The 26250-nt window shown below is 40.5% G+C and overlaps 1 pseudogene; it reads right to left on the minus strand.

The window, feature by feature from the left end:
• Positions 1 to 18335: 18335 nt before the first annotated feature.
• On the minus strand, positions 18336 to 19716 carry LOC141898951 (uncharacterized; annotated as a pseudogene).
• Positions 19717 to 26250: the final 6534 nt, after the last annotated feature.

The raw sequence follows: 26250 nt of genomic DNA on the forward strand, positions 1-26250 counted from the left end.
ACTTTCATTACTGAATCTATGTAAACATTTTCTACAAAGATATATTTTATCATGGTGATCACTTTCTGTTCTAAAGAATAAATCTATTTATTTAATCCACATATAATGATTCTCATAATATAGTATATCTATAACATCATTTGAATCATAATCTTTTGATAGATATAAAGGTTCTAATGTTTTATATTGTTACCTTTTGTATTTGGTAATTTGATTAAATCAACTACATTTATTCTTAAATTATTATCTCTTTCTATTTTTGGGATGTTTTTAATTATAACAGGATACTTATCTATCTTAAAATTATTTTCAAATTGTTTATAATGAGTTAATCTAAAACTATGTTGTTTATCATCTTCAACTGGGTGTAAACAACTTATTATAGCCCATAGAAAACATTTATCATCTTCATTTTGTACATTTATTACTGCATTAGTTTTAAATGGTAGTTTAATATAACTCGATGCTTCAATATCTGGTTCTTTATAATATGATACATTATTTTCATTAATTGGTTTTGATTTAGTTAACTTATTATATTTTGTGTTATAAACATGTAAAGTCATAAATATTATTTCATCAAATATTAAACCAGATCCTTCAAAATATTTCTCTTCTATTTTAGTTTTTACTTCATTTTAACATTTATCTAATTTATCATCTATATGTTGTTTATATATAATATGTTGTGAATGAGAATTTATATTATATATTGGTTTATCTTCAGATTTTATGAATTTGACTTTAACTGATATACTAATTTTAGGATATTCAACATCAGTTATTATTTTTATTATTTCTTTCATATTTTCTAAATGTTTTTTATTTTCTTCTAATGTTTTTCCTTTATGAAATTTAAACTCGATAGCTGCTGGGCCAATATCACTTTTAAATGCTTCGGTTATCTCTATATCTTTTTTATTATCCAATAAATTGATATATTTTCTTACATCTTCCATGTATGGTCTTTTATTGTTTAATTTATTTTTTATGCTTTTAATTGTCTTCTGTTTCTTATCATTATCTTTATCAAAATAATCTTCACCTAAAATATCATTATTCTTATTTCTAATATGACTTTTAGATTTTAAATGTTCATTATAATATCTTTTATCACTGAATGGTTGATTACATGTATCACATTTGTATATTTCTTTTTCATTCTTTAATTCATCTAATTTAGTTTCTAATATATCATCTTTATATTCTAGTTTCAATTTATTCTCTAAATGTGTTTTAGTTTTATTGTGTCTTGCTTTTTGGGATTTATCTATATTGATATTACATGTTGGACAGTAGTACTTATTTGCTTCCATTTTAATACTAAAATTTTTATTAAAATTGATTTTAGAAGTTCAATGATTTATATCATGTATTATTTCAATCACACTTTACTAACACTTTTAATGTTTAAAAATCTAACTCATACAAATATAAATATTGAAATAATGTTGTAAATATATCTATATATCTATTCTATAAGAGCTCACACTTTTATATTGAATAATCTGTCAATTTAAATGTTATTCATTTACATGATTATTTTAAGAGTAATAGGGATAATAGGCTTTCAGGTTAAAGGTTGAAGGGACGAGTGAGTAAAAAATGAAAATAACAATAATTTACAGTTGAATTAGGAGTGTGCGCGACTAATTCAACTGTAAATTATTGTTATTTTCATTTTTTTACGAGCTCGACCCTTCGACCTTTGATCTGAAAGCCTATTATCCCTATTACTTACGATTAAAGCACATATAAATACTATATTCATAAGTTATTTACATTATTAATATTAGTATTATTGTTAAACATTTCCATGTAGTAAGAGACATGAAATATTATGAACCGTTTTTTATGAAATTGTATATATATAAAATATGTGACTTATATCAGGGTGACACTTGACAGCAAACGAAACAAAACGGTCCCAAAATCTTTTTTCAGAGCAAATAACCCGATCAGAACTTTCTGGCTAATTAATTTGATGCTCTGTACAATCATCCCAGCATCGAAGTTCACATCACTGAATGCCTCTTAAAGCAGAACTGCACAGCAAACACCCCTCGGAGGTGAAAAAGTAAAGATAATTTATAGCTTATTGAAACTTTACTGAAAATCTTTTCAAAAATATTGTTATTTTTAATCTTTTTACGAAAAGTTTTCATTGCATATAGGCTCAATAATGTGTAATCAGTCAACACAAACAGCATTATGAGTTGTAACAATATTGATAAAAAAGATTTGAGTTCTTTTACTTTGTATATTTTAATTTTTAAAAGATCAAGTAGCGCTTAAATAGTTTTTTACTTCATAGTATGTCGACGGAGTCTTCAATATGGCTATGGAGACCTTTCTGGAGGTAAAGTGCTTACAAAATGCTGTGTTTCGAAACTCGTCTTTTGGACCGCACACTTCTGTTAAACAATTAGTGCCATTTAAAACATTACCAAACAAAGATAAAACGGTCAGAAGATGAAACTGTGAAATGTTCCAGTCACGCAGTAATTAGCAGTCATAGTTTGGTATTTTTTCGTGAATATATGTTCCATTCGGAAAATTAATACCTTCATTCTGCGGAGATCACGTGGGCTCCTTCAGCTTATCATTGCTCTTCAACAAGTTAGGCTGCGGTCTGCTTGATCGCGGCATATGTGATGTCATTGTGAGAAAGCTACGCTTAGGTTGTTTGGGGAATACCCTCGGCAAGTGGGGTATTCCCCAAACAACCAGTTTAGCTGAACAAGAAATTGCACAAGAGATACACGCCATTTTGACGTCTTGGGTAAGTGAAGTCTATCTTTTTAGCTCCGCTGTGACCGAAGGTCAGCAGAGGTGATGGGTTAGAGTGATTATCCGTCGTCCGTATCCGTCCATCTGTCCGTCAACTTTTGCTTCAATTTGCTACTAGTGCTACAGTTCTTTTTTAATCTCGGCCAAACTTGGTATGAAGCTAATATGGGCCAAGGGCTAAAAAGTTATGGAGCCGTTTGCCCAAATTGATCTCTAGGGGGTGCTGTACGGGTGGCGCTTGTAAAATCTTTAAATCGCTACTTGTCCTACAATTATAGTCTGATGTTGACAAAACTTGGTATGTAGATACTACGGGTCAAGGGCTAAAAAGTTATAGAGCCGTTTTCCAAATTTGATCTCTAGGGGGCGCTGTACGGGTAGCGCTTGTAAAATCTTAAAATCGCTACCTGTCCTATAATTATTGTCCGATGTCTAAGAAACTTGGTATGTAGATACTACGGGCTACGGGCTGTTGGCTAAACTTAGTATGTAGATACTATGAGCCAAGGGCTAAAAATAGATTTTTTCCTAATTTGATCTCTAGGGGGCGCTGTGCGGGTGATGCTTGTAAAATCTTTAAATCGCTACTTGTCCTACAGTTATAAACTGATCTTGACGAAACTTGGTTTACTATAGGCCAAGGGACAAAATGTAATAGAGCCATTTGCCTAATTTGATCTCTAGGGGGCGCTGTACGGGTGGCGCACCACAGGTTGCTCGGACCATCTGACACTGCTGCCCCCTCTATGTGAACGCACCAACCTCTGAACTCTAAATGATTTGGCCGTATCTGACATTGGGTTTTTATATACTACCTGAACAATAGATTATTATCTGGCCGAGTAAATACGCCGATCAGAATGACTTACTCGGCCAAGCAGGTTTTTTTGCCGAGCAATTGCCCCAGTAACGCAACTTAGCTCGGATGAGCGTCTAGTAGTAAGTAATTGACGCCCATGTTGCCATTCCGTTAGAGATGATATTATATTGCAGCAACAATCTTGATGTATTTCTTTGAGCGCCCCTTTGACGGAGGAAAAATATAAATGTTCATTAGTTGTAGAACTACGTATCATTAAGTATTTACTTCGAATACATTACCTGGGAAAATACACTATAGCCATATTGCTTTTGGCTAGGCAGATAACGCCTGAATCGACTTTTGGTAGCGGCGCCGTAACATAGCGCCATCTGGCGAGACGCCATCATCTTTTTGCTTGGCGCTTGTTCCTCTCGGTGGCAAATGAAAAAAAAACATTTTGGCGGCCAGAAAAATAAGATAACACTCGTTCTGGGCCATTCTCAAACCCACAATTACACAGTGAGACAATATTAAACCATGTATTACTAGTATAATGTACACATCAAAATACGGACAATTACTTAGTGGCGTATCGGCGGGCGGAGCAATCCCCACACCGTTAGGCCCTGTTCACACTGCACGCGCGATTCGTGGTCGTTCTTCTGTAGATCCGACTAATTTGGCAAGGCGCATAGGCACGGTTGAACCAACCATCAATATCTGTACGGATGTCATTGTACGACTCTGTGATCTGGTCTATTTTCTGGAATCCAAAATAGATCTCTACGTGTTCACCTTGAAGGGCACTGACAAGAGGACGCATTGGTTCCAACATTTCCTTCGCACAAGTAAAGCTTACGATGTGAGCACTGAAAGTTACTGAATGTATTGCGGAGACCATTGGCTTTGACTTTCGTTGATGAATCCCAGTCCCATGACTCACGTTTCGGATAGAGCTTCTTCTCATCGTATGATGGCGCGCATATCTCATCCAGGGTAATGATTATGTACTCGTACAAATCATATATTGTTTCAAAGGTAGTGTGTCTTTCTATCCATCTTGTTTTGCATAAATTCTTCAGGGAAGTCTTCAAGATCTTGTTCTATAAGTTGGTGGAAACAAAATCGTATCGTTTCACTAAAAGAAAAAAGATTGTTTTCAAATTACTTTATATTCATCCTAATATAACAAAATTCCACAAAAATTGAATCTAACACAGAAGTCAACCTACACATGAACAGCATCTGCATTGGAAAAAATGCCAGTGTCACTCATGTCCTTAAACATATTCATCCAGAACTGGCCAATGTAGTTTCGTAGTGTTCGCCAAAATCGTTCGATCCTCTGAAAAAATATATTACACAATTTTGAAATATTTATTTGATATACCGCATTGCCATCTTCAAGATCCGCTTCCAAATTTAGCTAAGGTTATACGTCGCACACCTGGTTGCTGGTTGATTTACCGATCAAGACGCTCATATCTCCAGCCATGTCGCCATTGTCATCGGCCCGAAGGGATCGCTGTATTTCACAGAGTAGAACATTTTCAGTTCCGGCGTCGATTTGTATGCACCGAGGGACACCTGCAAAAGATCAATGGATGGTTCATACCACTAAAATATTGTATGTCAATCTTCAAGCTTGCAATCGATTTTTGTCATAGAAGTAAGTGATTTTTTTGGTGATAAATATACTGTAGGCCTATTATTGTATATTCTTACGGTGCCGTTGATTACTAACATCGCACCAATTTAACGGAAAATAACATCATTTTCTCTAACCTGCAATTTGTTTGATGTAATCAGTGAAGTAGTACCCAATGACCGATGGATCATTATTCGTACTGGCAACCTTCAACCACAGGATTCTCCTTGAAAACCTAAAAATATATGAAAATGCCCCCTGAATTGTGGTCTGTGGCATATATTCTTGTTTCCATCCTAGCTTGTCATTGTGATCGTTCATATACCACAGTAATAGTTTGTGTCTACAACTCAAAATCTTAGAAAATAGGCCTATAGCTAGCAGAAACTTAAGTTTACTTTAGTTTTGATAGAACTGTGAGAGGTTACTTCTCTCATTGCTCGAGGATTTAAATTAGGATGGGTTCGAATCCCACCAATTCAATTCCACATTCATTGCGTCCTTATAATTACAGATATTACATGAGACAGACATGGCAATAAAATAAAACACAGAGATAAAAAAAACAAATTTGAACAATAGAAACAAGCAGGTGGTTACAATGTTATATATAACATCCACCGTAACTTGTTTTAACGGACGAAGAGCCCGGGCGGTGTCGGGTCGCCGTTCAGTGCTGATAAATCTTGAATCAGTGAAATCTATAATTTCTTACCCATCCATAGCCCCGTGAATAGAAAACCCATAAGGCTTTAGTTTATCGTATCCATCAACGTGTATAAGGTAATTTGGTCCTTAGTTTGAATATCCCCTTACGAAAATACTACACATGTGAATTTTTTTACACGTGTGAAACACCATTTCACATGATGGCAGTAATTACACGTGTAAATGTGAAAATTCACACGTGTAAATGTGAAAATTCACACGCGTAAATGTGAAAATTCACATGCGTAAATTGTGAAAATTCATGTGTAATTGGTGTCCATGAATAGGAATAGAAAACCATAAATAAATAACTGAAATGCATCCAATCCATTCTAAGTATGATTATATATTCATTCATAAGATAAAAATGTACAAAATATGAATGAAAAATATTTAAAACAATTGTGGAATCCATTTGTTACAAATCCTTCAGACCAATCATAGCTAATTTATTGTGCCATTTTTGCGCAGATCTTTGCTGATGTGCCATCCAGAAATATTTCCATTATATGGCCTTCAAAAAAGGAAATAAAGTAATTTTTGGGTTACCGGTGAAGAGAACTTAATGCATCATCAAAATTTACAGTTTCTGAAAAACCCTCTAAAGAAACTTACGGAGTACGAGATTCACTCAGATTTGATGAAGTCGTTTTGCTGTATTACCACTTTGTTGCCATCTCCTCTGATGAATTAATAGAGCTGACATCAATGAATATATCAGAAAACAGAGACATACTGAAAAAGAGGAAAAGGAAAATTCGTAATACAGCAAAATTCAAGCCTTAAAATAGTTTGCGTCCACGATTCTCTCCTGGTTATTTGTTCAGATTTAATCATAGTTAACTCATTGAAAATGGGCTTATTGTAAACCAAGAGTGAAATCTAATTCGAAACTGTGGAACTGGATCAAGGATATTGCAAATATCTAATTAATACGTAATACACTAACTATAAATTTCATCCGATTCAACTAACTCTTGTGATTGCTGTAATATATGTCTATAGACCTCAGTTGCAACAGTTACTACGCCAAAAACTATTGTACGTGAAATTACATTAATTTTTACTGGTATCATACTCTTTCGTTTGATTTTCATTTGTGTGATATAATGGCCTATAAATTCAGAGATTATACTAAATATGCTGCATTTATTAAAATGACAGTATAAAGTGACCCTCTTTTCTTACTTTTTCAATCACTCAGAATTTAGAGGATTAAGAAAATTCTGAAGATTCGTTGAGCTGCCGTGTTAATAGTCTCTCAGCTAATGAAGCTTGTGCGTCAAATAAAATATTTAACCAATATAGTACTACTCATCTCGTTTTATTTATGAATATTCTGAATAATTGATGATAGGAATGTAGGTTAGTTCCCCGGTGAAACTTCCATTAAGTAAAGATCCTAATAAAGTAAATGTTCCTCAATGTAGAAATCCCCCAGTCCAATTTCACAACAAAATTATCAATCCCCATGTTGACTACAACGATTGAGATTGAAACCATCAACTCAGTTGGTTTATACTCATTGGCTTATTAAGAATCATCGATTAAAAATGAATCATTTTCACTCAGAAATTGTATGATTCAAAGAGCACTTGCGTAAAAGAAAATTTGAAAAAAATTCCTAAAAATAAAGTTATTTTGGTTAAAAGTTTGCTTACATATTAACACACTTGTGAAAATTAATGATAATTCTAAATATCATCACGACATTGTTGCCATGCATTTCAGAGGCAGTAATCAAATAGGATACTACTATTAGTTTCAAGATGATGTTAGTCTACAACAGGGGGTGGCCCTGCTTTCATCAAAACAATGGGGAGTTGCTAGAAATTTGTTTTCAGGCTTTAGGCAATGTTTATTTAGGCAGCCAACGGTAGCTTGAGCATAGCGATAGATTAGTGAATAACCATTGCAAGCTGACATTGTAGAGGTACCATATATACATTGAACCAGGAATATAGTGAGTCATGTAATAATCATTCATTCAGTTCCATGTGTTTACGTAAATTCCCACTGAATCTTATATATACAAGACAAAATGTAAGATTCTGGAGATCTCTCAATATATTAATAAACAATAAGATTATTTCTCAAATTGTTTCCCCTATCTTAATTCTACATACTTAATTAACTTCAAAGAGAAGCTTTGTGGTTTGAAACCTTTTAACTTCTTCTCACTACCGTTCTACTAAAGAATTATCTGAGGAATCTAGTGCGGCAACTATGTTTTTTCTATGCTCAAAATCGCACTTACCGTTATATCTCCTTTTGTATTTCCATCAACAAAACTAGCTTTATTCCTTTTTTGCACATTTCCTTCTGGAATCTTTTTTTCCAGTTCTCTTGTAACGCATTAAGAAATTCGTTTTTCCTTGAGCAAAAGTTTCCTCATATTATCTGCAAAAAAATAAATCAACATTTCACAATAATGTTCAAAGAATAAAATCAATATAAATAGTTTTAATAAATACCGTACCTGCAGAATCAATTACACGTCCAATGTATGCAGGCCAGCCATAAGTGGTTTCATTGCTTTTTTCCAGCTACTCGATCCGGCCACATGATCTCCCCAAAATGACCATTTCTAATTATTTCTGGTTAATCACGATGCTATGATAGACACGGTTTCGTGCTCTTTCCATTGAACGAGTACGGAATTAGGAGCCTTATAGTCGGAATGAACTACCGCACGTGGGTATAGCAGATGCTCTCAAAGCATGTTTATAACTGGTGGCTCATAAATTTCTGTAACCATCACAGATCCAGGAGTCCCAACAACTGAGCTCTCTGACCTGATATTGGTTAAGAAAAACTTTGTTCTGGTCCCTGATACATTCATTTCATTGTGAAAAATAAAGACATATATAAGCCCCTGTATTTTAGAGTATATTGAAAGTCTGTGCAGTAAGAATTTAAAGATAATAGGGAGCAATCAAATTCGGTTTCACAACACCACTATTCTAAAATTCTTATCACACTAAGATACTTAGCAAAACTGTCAGAAAATGGCCAAGGTATTACCTAGGATAAATGATCGCATTCTAAGGATGTAACAAAGTAACGTTCATACTTTTTCGTATCAAAAATATTTAGTAGGGATTTTTGATACTAATATTATGATTACCCAACATGATTACCCAACATGATTCACTAAGTGATTTTAATATTTGAACATGAGTATTGCATTTAATGAAACCTCTTTTATATCAAATGGTCTCGTGTCCAGAAAAGAAAGAAGTTTATTTTACAGTTATTCCTACCTGTAGTAGAAGTACTAATAGTAGATTATTAAATTTACTATAATCAGACAGTTTTTGGGATTTCGGTGAATTGACTCGGCATTTTGATATAGTTAACTTAATTTTTAATGGATGAAGGAGCATGTTATTTCCTATTAATTATCTGTACATTTTGTATATTACTGAACCAAATCTCATTGACTTAATTAGGCCTTCTGTGGAAAAATTGTCATGTTTAATTTAAAAACATATATCGTTAGCAGTAACAATCCCCTCAATGAATAATAGGCAAGAATCCACGATTATTCAAATTGTACAAATCCCAAATTAACGATTTTGAAGCAGAATATTTTTCACATTCTATCCATTTTCTTTACTAATTTTTCTAAAAAATGGTTATAGAATTTTGCTACAAAATGTTCTCAGATCATGAAGTGGGGATTTTAACCTTTTCAATTTGTTCCATTGATGATGGCTTTTTCTAAGAAAAATGGTATATGTGATGGATCTCATGACATTGGCTCTAAACACATTGACTTCGGACATAAAAAGCTCATGTAGAAAGTCTTAGAAGTAATATGAAATTAGGCAACTCGTATATTTAATAGACATGGGACTTACTGTGATGTGAATTTATTTCCATACGAGTAGTTTGAGAAATTACGCATGTGAATTGATTTTCACTTGTGTAGCTGGAAAAACTACACATGCGATTTCGATTTCACACACTTAGTTAAAAGAAATCACACACGTGAATAAGATTTGCCATGCATAGTTAAAGAATTCACATGTGTGAATTCGATTTCACATGTGTAGTTAAAAAATTCACACGTGTGAATTCGACTTCACACATGTAGTTAAAGAATTTACACGTGTGAATTCAATTTCACATGTGTTATTTCAGGATTCACACATGTTTTTACCATTTACCGTAAGGGGATGTCTTCAGTAGAATTAACATTGTAAAACACATATCCATATATATATATATTTGTGAATGTTATACACTATACAAAATTTCACTCTGAAACAGTTGGAATGCACAGTATTCGATGCAAATTTTCTGCGAATTGTTTGAACAGAAAAGAAAGCTACTCGGCAGAATTCATCAGTTTTCTTTTTCTTTTGAACACTTTTCCAAATTTGCCTTTGTAACAGTCCTCACATATTGGGTAGAGGTCAACTGTACCTGGACCAGTACAGAATCGTTCATCAGCAGCACAATTTGTGCATAGGTCTTTGAATATTTGACAGCTGTAGTTTGGGATTTCGATAGGTGCTAAGCAGGTGAGGTTTCCTCGGACATAAACCTTTAAACCCAGCACACCAATATCTGCATCATCTAAGTCTGAGTTCTTTATAATATCTGACATTAACGTCCCACAGAAAAAAAAACTGACTCCAAAATCTGTTCAACTCTATCCCTTTCTGGATGGAGAAGTTTGCGTGAGGCATAAACAACTCTAGGCTTTTCACATTCAACACACACTGCCACTAACCCAACATTTTTGCTGTTTGGGTAGTTGGGCTGAACGGGATCAGGTGTGCCCCAGGTTTTACTTCTTTAGATGTGTAACGGGTCTCGTACCCGTAAGTATGTATATAGTTTTCCGTCGATGATTAGTGTAATGTATAGTGTAATAAATCACCGCTAGGTGCGGTCTCTTAGAAGTGGAACCATTGTCCGAGTAAGTTCGTTGTTCTTTTGTTCGGGATAAATTGCCCTTTTATAGCCTATCGTCGGAGCGTAAATCATCCTTGAAGGTTGTATTAGAGATTTAGGAAACAGGATCGTTACACTGGTGGCAGCGTTAATGGGATTAGAGAGCCTTACGGCCGTATTATTGAGTTGAATCGCTGCCCTTTGTTTTTCGGCGAGAAGCGTGCGCGTTAATAGTGTGTCTGACCTACTTCCTTACGACTGCGGTATTGCGGATACTCTTCAGTAGTTAAATCGTTGTTATACGCTTGCTTTAATAGCGGGAATAATTTCAGATACTAACTACAGTTTTGCACATAGGTTCATAAAATAACTAAACTTAATCAGTATTTTTAAATCAGTTTTTGTTCGGTATATACAATATATTCACGATTAGGAATGTCTCATTCTGACCCGGATGCATGCCAACCGGGTGTGGTCCAGGAAAGGGTCCATCCAACCGCAGGTTTGGATGACTTTTAAAGCCCAATCACCCAATATGTCTCGCGTAGCATAAAAAGGGAATCCGAATCTCCATCATGGTCCAGGGAGGATGCCCGGGTAAAAGTCCCATGCCCCAAAATGTACAGTATGGGGCATAATTTTCCCATCTGGTGAGAGCGTTTTGAGAGCTACTGCACATTGTCCGGTGTATGTAGTAGTGAACATCCCTGGATTACAATAGTTTCGTTGAGGGGATAAAGGACCGTATGTCATTGACACGGTCAGCTTCCGATTTCAAAATGATGTTGAAATCTCGAGAGCAGAAACCCCAAGCAAACATCGGGCACTACGCGGATGCATTGACAGAACTCGCACAGAGCGCATACCCAAGGGGTTGATCACCGTTTGCAGGATGAGTTGGCACGTGACCAATTCTTGGCAGGTGTGGCGGTACCCTCGAGTGTTAGGGAGCAGTTGTACGTGGCTCAGCCGCAGATTCTATCGGAGGCTGTGTCATTGGCTCGAGGTCATGAGACTGCGCGGCGCCTGACTGAGAGACACGAGTCCAAACCCCCTCGTCGACATGTAAATGAGGTGAAGGCCAGTCAGACGGATGAGCTACTTTCGGAACTCGTGGGCCTCGTCAAGGGTTTGAATGTCCGGATGGACGGTTTAGAGGCCAGGGTTAACACACAGACTCAGACCAACTCCCAGGGGAGGGACAACACATGCTGGCAGTGTCGAAAACCGGATCATACAGCGGTTACATGTCCGCAGGTTACATGCCGTACATGTTCTGGTAGAGGTCACTATGCCAGGAACTGCCCCGGGAAACAGGGAAACGATTACAGGCGGTCCTCCAGGGGGCAAGGGAATCGCCGCCAATAGAGAGACCCTCCACATATATGATGGAGAAATATCTGCCTCCACACCGTAGAATCCGGAAACATGTTCCTTCATCCGTGCATGATAGAGCCCAAATTGTAAATAGTTCAATAATTGTAAATAGTTCACTAGACCCTTGCGTGAGGGAAATTGTTGGGAACAAAATTCTTGGTGGAACCGATACGACAGTTCGTACATATCTGGAAAAGTAGGCAACTTCAAATGTTTTAACTCCTTACCCAGATACCTCACTGTCGGTCGGTCAACCCGGTGATGGAATTTCCGATGGTTCTCCTCTGAGGCAGGAGACAGTTAAAAATATTTTACCACCGTGCCCAGATAACTCTCCGTTGATAAAGTCACATGAAAATACGATCTTAACCACAATAACAACTGACCAGCCAGATGTGTCAATAGGTCCGAGCTGCCCCGTGGCTGAGATAATGGTGCGTCGTGTCGATTTGAGAGACACTGGACTTTACTGCTCTGGTATCCTTAATGGTTCAACACGTACGTCTATACTCTTAGACACCGGTGCCTCTGTGACTTTGTTGAAAACCTCTGTCTGGGAGAAGAGTCGTAGGACCGATCAGGGAAATCTGCTGCCAGTCGACTTCGAATTAGCCACAGCCACGGGTGCGAACATGAAGGTTCATGGGGTGGCCAAGGTAGAGCTCCAGTTGGGAACCTGTAGATTCATGGTCCCCATGGTAATAGCCGATGACTTGGCTCAGGAGTGCCTGCTAGGTAGTGACTTCTTTGAACAGAATGGTTGCATTATTGATTACCCTGGTAGAGTTCTTGAGTGTGGCCTTACGCATGTACCATTGGAGACCAAGGATGTACGACGTAGTTCCTGTCGTTTGTTCCTGACCGAGACTTGTTATATTCCGGGAGGCCATGAGGTCGCGGCCACTGCGTATTTCAAGGCGAGATATAGAGTGAATAACAATTTTGTTGGTATGGTCGGTCGAGGGAACCGTACTCCATGCCTGGCTGGCAAATCTCTGGTATGTCCGCGGGATGGGAAGGTAACAGTCCGCCTGGCGAATTTTTCAGATGACACCCTTAGGGTTCGTCGAGGGGAGTTTGTAGGTATCTTCTCGCCTATTGAATCAGTCGATGTACTCACTGTGCAAGACACTTCTGGTTCTGACAGAGCTGCCTCAGCCCCAGCAGGATCCCCATGATCTAAACGGTCTTTACGACTAAATGTCGATAGTCTCGAAATTTCAGAGGGTGATCGGGAGGATTTAAAGAGGGTCCTAGCGCAGCATCGGGGTGTATTTTCTCGGGGGGATTTTTATATTGAGAGGACACCCCTCATTGAGTTTGAAATTGATACCGGGGAGCAGAAGCCGATTAAGCAGCATCAACGACGTCTGCCGCCCCATTACAAGCAATTTGTTGAGGGGTACACCGCAGGACTGTGTGACCAAGGTCTAATAAGGCCATCCCAGTCGCCTTGGGCTAGCCCAATAGTCCTAGCCAAGAAAAGTGATGGCAGTTGCGTCTGTGCTGTGACTACCGGAAATTAAATGACGTCACCACTAAAGACAGTCACCCGTTGGGGCGAATAGATTCTACCCTCGAGGCACTTTCGGGGTCGTCATGGTTCTCGTCTCTGGATCTAACCAGTGGCTACTGGCAAGTGCCGATCCAAGAATGTGACAAACCAAAAACAGTTTTCTGTTCTGAGAACCGTTTGTGGGAATGGAATGTTATGCCATTTGGTCTCATAAATGCTCCGGCCTGTTTCACACGGCTCATGTCTTTGGCTCTCGACAAGGTGTCATGGAAAACAGCCTTGATCTACCTCGATGACGTCATAGTCCATTCTGCGGATGTGGCGTCCCACATTTCCAAGCTGTCAGAGGTATTCGGTTGTTTCGAAGCAACGAATATGAAATTGAAGCCAAGAAAATGTCACCTTCTCCAAAAGCGGTTAAAATTCTTGGGCCATGTCGTGAGCGGGAACGGAATTGAAACTGACAAAGTCCTAGGTTGGGGCCAGCCCCTACCAATGTATCAGAAGTACGAAGTTTCACTGGCCTCGTCACTTACTATTCTAGGTTTATCAAGTGATATGCGGAAATGTGTAAGCCCCTCCACCTGCTCACAAAGAAGGGTCAGCCTTTCGAATGGGGTATCAGTCAGCAAGGAGCATTCGAAGAAATTAAATATGCGTTGACAAGCCCTCCTGTACTGGCTTTCCCTGGCTTTTTTTCAGAGGGATCGGGGAAATTCCTAGTTGATTGTGATGCTAGGAACTGGGCTATAGGTTCAGTTCTTTCACAGTTGCAAGGCGATCACACAGAACGAGTAATAGCATATGGGGGTCGAGTTTGAGAGGCGGGGAGGACAACTATTGCGCCACGAGGCGAGAAATGCTTGCTCTAATCGAATCAATTGATTATTTCCGCCACTACTTATTGGGGGGTAAGTTCCTTGTCCGAACTGACCACGCAGCCCTCAAGTGGCTTCGGTCGTCCAATATTCAATCAGGCCAAGTCGCCCGCTGGAATGAAAGGCTGGCAGACTACGATTTCGACATTGAGCACAGGCCCGGGCGCAATCACCAAAACGCCAATCCACTCTCGCGGATTCCCAAGAGGGTCAAGCCTCATGGGGATTGCCCTAGTTGCGGCGTCACCGGAACCCCAACAGTGTCATTCGTGCAAACGATTGGTATAGGGGATCTCCTAACTCGGGTCGAGATTGGTGATGCTCAGGATACCGATGATGACATAAGAGTAGGCAAGGAATTAGTCCGAAAGGGTTTGCAAAAGCCAAACACTGATTCCCTGCGTCAGTATGGTTCGAACGCGAGGATTCTCTTGGGCGAATTTGAACGCTTGGCTATGGTAGAAAACCTGCTTGTTATGAAACCACTTCCTGGTGCCAGATTAGCCAAAAACCTGGTAGTTCTGCCAAATGTGGTTTTACCTAAGATCCTATCTCACCTCCATAATGGTATATCCGGTAGGCACACAGAACGTAAAGTCCGCCAACGGTTTTGGTGTTTTGGACTGGCGAAGGCAGTCAATAGCTTTGTCAAGCAGTGTCGTAAATGTCAGCAATGCAAAAACCCTCCTAAACGACCTAAAGCGCCACTGGTACCAACACCAATCGGTAGGAGAGGGCAAAGTCTGCATATCGACATTGTTGGCCCACTGCAACGAACAAAGCGTGGGAACGTTTATATCATTGTGGTGCAGGACGCTTTCACCAAGTGGGTTGAGGCCTGGTCGGCTAGAAACCAGAAAGCACCAGCAGTTGCCAGGAAGGTCGTAAATGAGTGGATCACACGCTACGGATGCCCTGAAAGTATTCATTCGGATCGTGGATCCAATTTTGAATCTCGACTCTTCAGTGAGATGTTGAGCCTGCTTGAGATTGAAAAGACCAGAACGACTGCCTATCACCCCATGGGAAACGGCCAGGTCGAGAACTTTAACAAGTCTATAAAATCAATGTTGACCACGATGGTGATTGACATGGGGAATGACTGGGACGAGAAACTTCAGTCCTGTTTGATGGCTTTTCGTTCCAGTGTGCAGGAATCGACTGGCGAAACGCCATTTTTCATGACATTCGGCAGTGAGATGACCTTACCACTAGACGTTTTAGTTAGCTCTCCTGAGGAAACTGTCCACCTGACCAAGTTTAGCCAGGACATGTGTAGAAACCTGACTGAAGCTCATCAGAGAGTCTGTGACCGCCTTGGAAAAGCCCAACGACGTCAGGCAGCAAATTACGATAGATTTGCTCAGTGTGGGGGGTACAACGTGGGTGACCGAGTATGGAGGTATAGCCATGCCCTCAGGACTGATGAGGCAGCCAAGTTCCATAAGCGCTGGATGGGTCCTTACATAATTGTTGAGAAAATCTCTTAAGTCACTTACCGGGTACAGTTGGAGGGGGGTTTAGGAACCAAGGTTCGGACAGTGCATTTCAATGATCTGAAGCTCTGTCATGGACCCATAGTTGAGGTTTCCCCAAACAAGTTGCGGATGAAAAAACAAAGACGACTTAGAACCCACCAACCGCCAGTCCGTCCGACGAGCCCTGAACAGGCAGAGTCGGAGGATGAGGCATTTGTGAGGGTACGGCGCCGAAATCCAGAAGTGAATTTGGACAGCTCGGGGTCTGAGGAGGAGTTAACCCTGGATCGGGTGGGCACTGACAATGGGCCTGCTCCGCAAGCACCGGACAGTGACCAAGTCGAATCTCCAGCGATGCCTGCTGAGGTTTTCCAGGACAATCGCTGACAGCTTCGGCCTCGGAATGTTATAAGACCACCCGTAAGATACCGCGAGTTCGCCAGGTCATGTGGCGGTTCATTGAAAGCATACACCTGCTGTCAGCAGCGCTGGTCTAGGATAATGGACAACAAGGCAAAATGGCTAGAGAAAGGGAGATTATTGCGGGAGAGAGAGCACCTTCATGGTTAAATCTCTTGGAACGCATAACTATAAAAATGTTTTGTCTCTACTTTCTTTTAGGAACAACTGAAATATGGATGCTCTTACACTGGACGGCTTTAACTCCGAGACTAAGCGTTTGAAGGGTCAGCTCATCAAAGACGTGAGGAAGCTGAATAAGCTGTACTCGCGGGCTCAGGAGCCCCTTTTTGAATTGAATGCGGGTGAGTTGGTGCAGTCATGTGTTGAACACCTTTACGACCCTAAAATGGTTGTGGTGGGTGCGGTGATTCAGGGAATTAAGGCAGCGGTCGCTTCGTCGAAAAGATCATCCATCCACCTCTCAGCTAGCCGGTTTAAGATTCTGAAAAGGACCTTGTCCAGGTTTGTTGAGCAGTACGGTGGAGTGGGCAGCGTCCTTGAACCGAAATTTTCGGTATTGGGCAGTGCGGCAAAGGTCGGAGAGCTGAGGAGTCTGATTTTACTCCTCAGTGACTCCATGTTCAAAGATTCCCGATCCACAAACGAATTGTTCATCATTGCTCACCCTGGGAAGCGTCTGGAGCAGCTGGAGGAATGGGTTAAAACCACGCGAGTCACCTGGTGCGGTCGTTGTTAACCACGGTATTAATAACGTCCGTAACTATGGCCAGACAACATAAGAGTATTTACTCGCTGTACAATGTTCTGGGCAAGAAATACCCAAACCTTCCTCTGTTCCACCTTTGGTTGCCCAAAGCTCCTGTTATGAGAGGAAAACGAGAGACGGTGGTCCCCATAGACCGAATCAACACGCACTGCAAGAAGGTGGGATTTCTGACCATAGACCACCCTGACCTGGATGATGCGGACTTCAAGGGAATCCACTACCGTCGTTCAGCTATGGAGATTGTCACCCGGCATATCGTCACTGTAGTTCAGGGTCACTTGGGGATATGATATGGTAGTAGGGTGGGCACCGTGCAGCAGTTAAATCACCATACTCTCCTTTCATTACCCATAACTGGTCGCCCAGCTGACATGTTTTACCTCGAATTTTGGTACTGCCGTTGTTTTCGATTTGTATTTTTAGCTTACCTTGTTGATACGGAATCAGACTCATGTTGGAACCGTCTGCAGGAGGCCCAACCGACCTGATGAACCTTCTGTGATTTCAGCGCGTAGGAACCTGCTGTTCACCGACCTAGGCAAGTGTGTTGATTATTGAGCGAGTACCTTCAAATGGTTTAATCGCCTCTAATCTTCCCCCAGTAGGACATAAGCGTAGTGTTGGTGTATCAGTTGGGTCGCGTTGGATAATTGGATTTATTGCGAATTGCAAACTGTAAATACACCGAAGGTGTGCGAATGTGTGTGTAACCCGTAGTTTATGACATTTTTGTAATGGACACTGAATATCGACATGATATATGAACTGTAAATACTGGACGTATGCGCGGTCGTAAGCTATGCTTACGACACTTTTAAGGGGGGGGGGAGTGGTGTAACGGGTCTCGTACCCGTTAGTATGTATATAGTTTTCCGTCGATAATTAGTGTAATGTATAGTGTAATAAATCACCGCTAGGTGCGGTCTCTTAGAAGTGGAACCATTGTCCGAGTAAGTTCGTTGTTCTTTTGTTCGGGATAAATTGCCCTTTTATAGCCTATATATCGTCGGAGCGTAAATCATCCTTGAAGGTTGTATTAGAGATTTAGGAGACAGGATCGTTACATGATGGGGGTTCATCTTTTGTTTTGGTGCCATACACCTCATTGAATGATTTATAATGGTCACCTGTAGACCCTGCTGCAGGAAAAGGCAGATAACTTAGACTAGCAAACTCATCTTGGGGAAGCCTTGGCAAACGACAGATGTTACAATCAAATTGCCCGCACTTTTTCAAGCAAAAACTATACCCATTTGACTGCAGTGTTTCATAATAGCGGTTATCTCTTCACTTTTTCTGACCGATGAAGATTTGTCGGGATCAAGTGCTTCATCAATATTTTTCACGACGCAGAAAAAAATCATCAATTTCTGCTTGTGTGGCAGAAGTAATTGTCTGGAAACTCTCATCTTTCAGACTGAACGTACTGATAACAGAACCCATGAGTTCTTTAACTGGCTTTGTTGAAGCCAACAGAGCTTCCCGAGTACCAACATTTTTCTCTGCAGCCTCCCTAATATCTTTCATGGAGTTACAACCTTTGATAAGAATTTTCAACATTTTCTGATGCTTTGTCTCTCATCAAACCGATACACTGCAGCCCGACATTAATGATAGACATTATTCGTTCTACTGGATTCGCCCACGAATTATGTGGTGCTGTCCTTACAGCTACAAGCATGTCTAGATCCATTTGTAGGAATAAACATAGATAGTACAATTGTACAGTTATGTACTTTAGCCTGTGATCGGGTCCACCATCAGAATAGATGAATAAAATGGGACGTTACGACTCAGATAAAAGGATGCTATGAAGTTCTGTTGCATGCCGTATAGGGCTTGATGGCTCGAAGATTGAATCTTTCAGTGAAACATAAACTTTTCCTCTGTAAAAGGATCCAGTTATATGAGGTGGTACATCAACAAGCAGACAAACACTATGTATAAGCCCGAACTTTGTGAAATCATGGTCTCCTACTTCAAAAGAAGAATTTGTTGAAACAATTACCTGGTGGCCCCTCTCACATGCAGCAACAGGGTATCCCGGCTCTCCAACTTTACATTTGTGCTTGTCATCAATTGACACAAAGTAACTATTCTCTCTAAGTTTTATGGCCATCTCTCTCTCGTACTTAAATAATGCTGCACAATAATGCATGTCGATATGAGAAGCCCTGACCTGCCTTTTTTGAATCATAAACTTTAATTCAAGTCTACCGGTATATTGCAATTCCGTCTTAGCATATGGATCTTTGGGCCATAATTGTAACCTTAACCATTCCTGAGAAGGAATTGGTGTACCGGGGGGGGGGGGGGGGTATCTCCCCGAAACCTCTTTATGCAACTGTGGCACAGACAGGTTCATATACTGCCTTCCGGCCAGAATTGAGAGCTCTAAGGTCAGAGACAATGTCAACGCAGCCATCAAGTAAAACTAGTCGCATCCGAGCATCAATTTCAGCCTCATGAGAGTTACAAGAGCCAGAGCTGTCACAGGTCAGTACTTTATACATGATCGAAATACCATGGGTTTCACCTTGATAACTGTACCGATAATTTTATGTGCGGATCTCTTCATTTCTCTGGTATGAAATTCAGGCATTGAGTTTGACAATTCAACAACAATTTGTGAGTTTTTGTTCACAACTTCAATATCATTATCATCATTATTTGTTTTCCAGATGAAATGGAGAGAACCAAGATTGTTGCCAGAATTGTAAGAATACATACTAATGGAAATCTTAATCCATTCTTTTTCAAACTAACAATGATCTCATACCTCAATTTTTTGATCATCTGGCATGAACTGATTGATAAATACATGTTCATAGACTGATTTCTCAGAAAGAAGTTCATATAAAGTTCCCACTAGTTTGTTATGCATTGCAGTAAACGGAAGACCATAAGGTAATGTCATCAAATGGCCAGCATCACTTATGTTTCTTACTGGCTCCGAGGATCTATGATTTTCTGTTACTTCTCTATTTTTTCTCCTTTAGATATGTTGCATATTTATGTAAACACAGTGCTAGCTCTTCCGTGAGTGTCTTGAGATCCTGCCATTTGCTTAACTGAATCCATGGCTGTAAGAAAAAAGTACAGGTTTTCAACAGTAAAATTAAAGACGACTAGCCGTGACTCCGAATTCACTGAAACATAGTTATATAGAGAAAATATATCATCAAACATTTCAAAATTCAATTTTTTTGCCAATTTTAGTGGCTAATACCTGTTGCAGCGTCTTGAAAAGCAACTGTGAAGATGCCGAAAGCTCAATTCCATTAAGTGTCGGTCGTGTGTGTTTATGTCGCTCTGGACAGTTGTACCCATTTAGGCCAACCAACTTGTCTGGAATCTTACAACCTCTAGAATATAGTTTATCCTGAAATCGCAATAAATATTTTTGTAAATTATATATGCTGTCAGTACTAAATTCATATTGTACACAAAAATGTTTTTCCCTGTTTTTGTTAGAGCCATGTTGTTCGTTTGCCAAACCAGTAGGTTGTCCACCAAATTACTTGGTGAAACAGTTTGTTTTTATCATAAGATAACATGCATGAAAGCCGCAAGATAAATGTAGCCTACGTTCAGAAAATCAGATCCATTAATAGGCCTATCCGTGTGCCAATATGAAAGCATTTTTGACCTGTAACTCAGTGACAGAGTATTGTTTCATATATCTTTCTGTTTTGGAAACTATTGTCATAACTTGAAATCTTTTGAGACATTAATACCTACCTGATGACCGTCTATCTTTATGTAAAGGTGTTTGGGTCCGATGGACCGTTAGAGGCTGGGCAACACAGCCAGTTCCACGAGGATGTAGCAATATGTACACATTAGCATGTAGTTTAAATATCCACAGTAGAAATAAAACTGAATAAGTTGTATTTGGGTCCGTTAGACCGTTAGAGGCTGGGTGACGCAGCCAGGTCACGAGGGTGTAGCAATGTAACAATCATATCATTCACAGTAAAAATAAAAACGAGCAATTCATATTGAGAATGTGAGGTACACATTGTGTTGTTTCTTTTTTATATAGTAAACAGGCGTCGGTGTATGGGTGTATTATATTGCAAGTCATTGCAAATAGTACTGATAGCCTAATCAGATAGATGGCGTGTGTATCAACAACACATTCAAGGCCTCACAGTGGCGGGTAGTGGTGAGAACCGATATGGATGTTAGATTTGTGCAAAGGTGGGACGGGCTTTCCTCGTCTCGTGTGGAGAGTACTTTCCGTCCTGTCAAAACAGGGTCCGTTGGTGTTGCGAGGGTAATTGCACCGATCATCTGTCGGCGTATGTACGAGGAGGTTCTTAAAATCATCGATCTGATGTGATCTGAAGCGATTTTTTTGTGACCGCCGGGCGGTATTGATCCGACCAGGTATTCATTGGTTGTCGAATATTGATATAGCGTTACGTTGATAAAACAACACGTCGGGAGTAAATTGACTGCCCTTAGCATCAGTCCGAGCGGCTGTATATCGAGTCCTGAGAGTGTCTATACATGAGCGGAACGGAAACTGATTTAAACGGTTTTCACCTGATTTTGCATAAATCTAGATTGAAGGGTTCGTATGAAGCACATAAAACCGACTATTATTACGGTATTGAGGTTGAGATGGTGGTGTGCCTTACACACATCTCGCGAGGACTAGAATGTATTTGGTGATCAGTGAGATTGAATCAAATGAGCGCTTTTTTGTGCGCGTGTGTAAGAGATCCGTACGATATCGTTGGTCCGCTTTGTAGATTTGAGCGCGTATTTCGCGAGCACTATAGCCTCGGGCCCGGAGGTAACCCTGTAGTTTTTTGCATTGTGAGCGGTATTCGCTTTCGTCCGAGCAGATTTTCTTAAATCTGAGAGCCTGTGCGTATGCAACGTTGTTGCTGCAGTGAGGCGGGTGACACGATTTTTTGTGTAGGAGCGAGTGTGCGTCCGTGGGTTATGTGTATACCCTTGTTGAGAGTTTACCTGAGTTCTCAAAATCTTTCCCTGTGTAGACTTCAACGTCTAGGAAGGGTACCTTCTCCCTTGATTGTGTCAGTTCGTATTGGATGGTACGGTGTGATTGGTTCATATGTTCGAAAAATTCGAGTAGTTTATCTTCACCGTGGGTCCAGATTGAGAATATATCATCTATATATCTCCAATATAACATGGGTATAGTATTGTTCGGTGCCGAGCGGAGACATTTAGTCTCGAGATAATGCATAAATATGATCGCAAGACTCGGGCTGACTTTCGAACCCATGGCGCAACCCTCTATTTGAAGCCGGTGTTCGTTTTTCCCGAAAGAGAATTCATTTCTCTTCAGTATTAGATTCAGGAATTGAACGAAGCGTCTTTTGTCTTGACGGCGAACTGCGTATTGTAGCGGGAAGTCATCTAGACTTCTTAGGATGCTACTGATGGCTTCTCCGTGAGGGATGTTGGTGTATAGACTTTTGACATCCATTGTCACTAATATCGCATCTTTGTGGAGGGGAGGGAGGGAGTTGATTTTGTTGAGAAAGTCATTAGTATCTTGGATGTATGTTGATACTCGACTCGCGATCGGTCTCAGAAAATAGTCCAGATATTTGGATATCTTTTCCGTGGGGCCATTGTTGCCGCTTAGGATCGGTCTTCCCGGGTTGTTGGCCTTGTGAATCTTCGGTAGAAGGTAGAACTCGGGGATTTTGATATCAGATCCCGGTGTTAGATATAGCCACGTAACATGGTCTATTTCTTGGTTGTTTCTCATATCGTCTATGATTCTTTTTATTTCACTTGTGACTAAAGTAGTGTCGGGTAGGACGATTGACCGGTAGCTGTTGGTGTCATTTAGCTGTCTCAGAGCTTTTTTTTGTAAGAGTCTTTGCTCATGATAGCTATGGCTCCCCCTTTGTCACAGGGTTTACAATGAGATCATTATTCCGATTTAGTTCGTTGATCGCTCTCATCTCGTTTTTCGATAAATTGGATTTGAATTTTTGTGTGAGATTGAGTTTTTTGAGCTCTGTACGCGTTAGTTCAATATAACGTTCGAGCCGGCGATCGCCTGATGTAAGCGGATTGAATTGGCTTTTCCCTTTGAAGGGGTGCAGTGAGTTTTTCTCACGGTTAAAAAATATATATTTCAACCTAAGGCGGCGGAAGAAGGCTTCGGCGGCCGTGAGAAGTTCGTCCTTCTGTGTCGGTGCATTATTGGGTACGAATTTCAGACCCTTGCTTAATGCATTAATGGTGGTTTTGCTAACCACGTTATCTGATTGGTTGACCACAAATCTGTTGTGCTGGGAGGCAGTTGTAGCGGAGGGTTTACCTCGGCTGATGCGTGATCCAGTTGAGTGGTTTTTCCACTGGTTGTTTTTCCTCCTACCCATGAGGGAGAGTAAGACTGGAATGTGAGTGCGTGATACTGTGAGCAGAGTTCCGCGTGTGTCGTCTGGTTAGATACACTGCTGGATTAGCCGAGTAGATCGGTATTAAACAGCTGTAGAACAAAGGGTTTAGCTGTTAGTGGCTCTATGAGTGTAATCAATAGGTGGGTAATCGACCTAGTCGTGTGATTAACACTGTTCTCTGTATGCGGGCGTGTTTTGTATACATATAATGTATAATGCACGATGGCGGCTCGTGTGTGTTCGTTGTGATGAAAAAATAAAAGAAAATAAAAAATGAAATCCCATTAAACTGTGAACACATATATATGAGCCTTGTTTTTAGACACGCGGACGGTTAACGTAGGAGTGTGGTTCAAGGGAACGACTGTTCAGATAGAAATATATTTCTAAACACTTAAATAGGTTTGCGTCGGACTGAGATGGACTAAGTCTGTCTTGGATATAGGGGTAGTCCTGATAAGGACTGTTGAGAGAGTGTGTGTTGTTGTGAGAAAGAGAAAATGGATTATTCTCTTCTCGGTCGCTTGCCCCGGTAGTTAGAGCGGCCGCCGGATTGGTGACGTCCCCTACTCGGGTGACGTTTCTTCGGTGCCGTCGTAGGGTCCTCTTCGTTTACCATTGGTGTCGGTTGAGCTGGAGCTGATTTCGGTGTGACGGCGCTAGCTTCTGCTTCTTTGAGCTGGGTTTCTGAGGCGCCTGGTAACTTTAAGATCTCAGCTGCGATCGCCTCCGAATAGAGGCGAATAGTGTTCGGGTCTTGTTGAGTTGGTCTCTGTAGACGGGTGCGGCGGTTCCGATGGCGGCGTCGCGGTAGCGTTGGTTGAGTCCAATGTAGAGCAGTTAGTGATCAGTTAGTGAATAGCTAACTATTTATACTCTCTGGGTGCTCCCGCAGGGCACCAATCGGAGAGTTTGTTGTTTCAAAGGCTAATTATCGCTGTTACGCGCTGATTGGCTAGAGTCACTCGACGTCGTGTTGTACACATCCGGTGGTGTGTTGTGTGTATATACTGTGATTTGCTAACTGCGTGATCGTTCTTCTGTGTATTTATCAGGTTTTTTGCTCCTTCAGTGTATGAGGGGGTGATTCTGTGTATAAATTGTGTGGACCGTGGTGTTCACGGAAAGTTCTGTTACCCACACGGGATCGTTCGAGTTAGCGATCTACTGGTATTCCTCAAGTAAATCCGTGCCGTAGCAGGGACCAGTTAACCGTATGGTTGGTTGTAAATAGAACCGATATTGCTATTCTGCTACCGATGTGGGTGGCTGGACACACCGTCTATGTTGGCCATTTTCACGTTGAAACAACGGCTTCTACCTGGGGGTAGGAAAAAGAAGACATGTTAAGGTCTGTTAAGAAGACATGTTAAGTTTGGGTCCGCTGGACCGTTAGAGGCTGTTACAACTTATTCAGTTTTATTTCTGCTGTGGATATTTAAACTACATAGTAATGTGTACATATTGCTACACCCTCGTGGAACTGGCTGTGTTGCCCAGCCTCTAACGGTCCAGCGGACCCAAACACCTTAACATAAAATCAGTTTCCGTTCCGCTCATGTATAGACACTCTCAGGACTCGATATACAGCCGCTCGGACTGATGCTAAGGGCAGTCAATTTACTCCTGACGTGTCGTTTTATCAACGTAACGCTATATCAATATTCGACAACCAAGGAATACCTGGTCGAATCAATACCGCCCGGCGGTCACAAAAAAAATCGCTTCAGATCACATCGGATCGATGATTTTAAGAACCTCCTCAATCCAAACAGATTGAAATATAGACGTAGTTGATACATACGCCGACAGATGATCGGTGCGATTACCCTCGCAACACCAACGGACCCTGTTTTGACAGGACGGAAAGTACTCTCCACACGAGACGAGGAAAGCCCGTCCCACCTTTGCACAAATCTAACATCCATATCGGTTCTCAGCACTACCCGCCACTGTGAGGCCTCGAATGTGTTGTTGATACACACGCCATCTATCTGATTAGGCTATCAGTACTATTTGAAATGACTTGCAATATAATACACTCATACACCGACGCCTGTTTACTATATAAAAAAGAAACAACACAATGTGTACCTCACATTCTCAATATGAATTACTCGTTTTTATTTCTACTGTGAATGATAGCCTATAATTGTTACATTGCTACACCCTCGTGAACTGGCTGCGTCACCCAGCCTCTAACGGTCTAACGGACCCAAATACAACTTATTCAGTTTTATTTCTACTGTGGATATTTAAACTACTAATGTGTACATATTGCTACACCCTCGTGGAACTGGCTGTGTTGCCCAGCCTCTAACGGTCCAGCGGACCCAAACACCTTAACAGATCATACTGTTCTGGCCATACGGTTTTCTGTGCAGACATCATGATTAGTTAGTTCGAATGCCGTCGGCTGCCGACTGCTGGTGTTACTAGCTTCAGTTTTCTTACTGTCAACTACATGATACCTCACATATTTTCCAAACTGGGTAGTGTCTTGCATGCACAGGCACTGAGGTAAGGTCTGAAATTTGCCATCGATTTGGCTTCCAACATAT

This window comes from Tubulanus polymorphus, chromosome 2, assembly GCF_964204645.1.
Source record: "Tubulanus polymorphus chromosome 2, tnTubPoly1.2, whole genome shotgun sequence".
Taxonomy (NCBI): domain Eukaryota; kingdom Metazoa; phylum Nemertea; class Palaeonemertea; order Tubulaniformes; family Tubulanidae; genus Tubulanus; species Tubulanus polymorphus.